The following is a 1731-nucleotide window of genomic DNA, read 5'->3' as shown; positions in this document are numbered from 1 at the left end:
TGTTCTCCTACCTTAAGGAGTCGGCTTTGATCATGGAGCTGCTTTTTCCAACCCCAAACACAGGCTACCCGGGGCAGCACAGTGAGGCTGACACACAGAATATGTCCTGCTAACTGCTCCCTCATCCATTGGTGGTCCCCTAGTTTCCTTTCCTGTAAGCTAGGAAGCCTGTAACAAAGAAGCTGCTTGCACTTCTGTGGGGTGAAGTATAGAGAAGAGTTATAACAAATACGACTGTTTAGAGGAGCCATTATTGTTTGTACTATAGAATTTAAACTGCCCACTCCCTGCACTGGAGGTCTGGGCCACTCCACAGGGATGCCTCACAGATATTGACACCAAGATAGAATATTCATCTCTCTGGTGTGGCATATTATTTCTTCCATGTGTACGATTGTGAATCATTTCCCTGAAATGTAAACACCTCATATTCTAAATCTTTCTGGAAATAATTTTAAGGAACTTAACACCTAGATCCAGAACATCACAGACCATTTTTTCTCTAAAAAAATTTTGTGCTAGGAGCCACTTAATACCAAGATGCTTGGCCCATCAGTAGGAGTGAACAGGCATCTGAGAAAGATAGAACACATCTGATCACAAGCCAAATGCATTCCATAAGGATTTGGCCTGGGCCACTCTCCATGTATGCTTTCTCATGTCCTCCTCAATTCTTATTGAATAGTTTTTCTTAAAATACCTAATTGTCTTAATATTGTTTTCCATGAGCAAGCATGTACCTATTTATCCTGTATAAATATTACATATATGTCTTAAACACTGTGTTAAATCAAAAATGGGTGAAATGATGATTGTCTTCAAGTACCTAATAGTTATCTGTCAAACTCAAGAGCACGTCAGAAAGATCTAATAGCTGTTGTGTGCTGTTAGTGAAGTGCTTTCTTATACAGTTTTATCTTTTCCCTTCTAAAGATCCAGAGTGGAAACAGAGTTCTTAGTGGAAATGGGGTTCAAATGCAGTTGCCTGAAGTCTAAATTCTTTAATTGTTTTTATTACAGCATTGGTAACTGTTTGTTTTTAGGCATCATTGGTTTATTAGAAAAGGGAGGAATGGACATGATTTACGTGATAAAATAGTTCAGAATGTCAGCTGAATGGGTAGCTTTGTGCGACACCATTTCAATAATGATTTCAGTCCACATACATTCCAAGAACGTCGCCATCTCTAAATAAGACATAATCTTTGTCATCTAGAACCACTTTGGTGCCTCCATATTCTGGGAGAAGAACTCTGTCTCTGGCTTTCATACTGACTGGTTGACTCTCTCCACCTTTTCCTTTTGAGCCTGATCCCGCAGCCACTACTGTTGCTCGCATTGCTTTTCCTTGAGACGTTTCTAGAAGCATCATGCCACCTTTGGCTACGGTTTTGGCAGCACTCCTTTCAACCAATACTCTGTCAAAGAGTAGAAGACACTATCCAAAAGCTTGTCCAGTCATGACTTGTGTGGCTGCAGCTCAGACTCTGCCAGCATTGGTTATTTTTTAAAACTATGTGTTTTTAGGACTAAGGGTTCACTCTGTAAAACTAGGAAACAGCCGAATACCTTACCTGTAAACCTACACCTAGCATTTTGTTTTGTAGGCAACTTGCAATAACCTGTATAAAACTATTCTCTAAGTCACAGTGTAAGTGTGCCAGCAAGTTTGCTTCTCCGTTGCAGTGATAAAATGCTGACCAAAACAACTTAGGGCGGAAAGGATTTAAT

The 1731-nt window shown here is 40.1% G+C and overlaps 1 pseudogene; it reads right to left on the bottom strand.

The window, feature by feature from the left end:
- Positions 1-1153: 1153 nt before the first annotated feature.
- On the bottom strand, positions 1154-1462 carry LOC128102951 (10 kDa heat shock protein, mitochondrial-like; annotated as a pseudogene).
- Positions 1463-1731: the final 269 nt, after the last annotated feature.

Source organism: Peromyscus californicus, unplaced genomic scaffold, assembly GCF_007827085.1.
Source record: "Peromyscus californicus insignis strain IS unplaced genomic scaffold, ASM782708v3 Scaffold_8__1_contigs__length_139910024, whole genome shotgun sequence".
NCBI lineage: Eukaryota > Metazoa > Chordata > Mammalia > Rodentia > Cricetidae > Peromyscus > Peromyscus californicus.
This window is presented reverse-complemented; position numbering and strand designations above follow the sequence as displayed.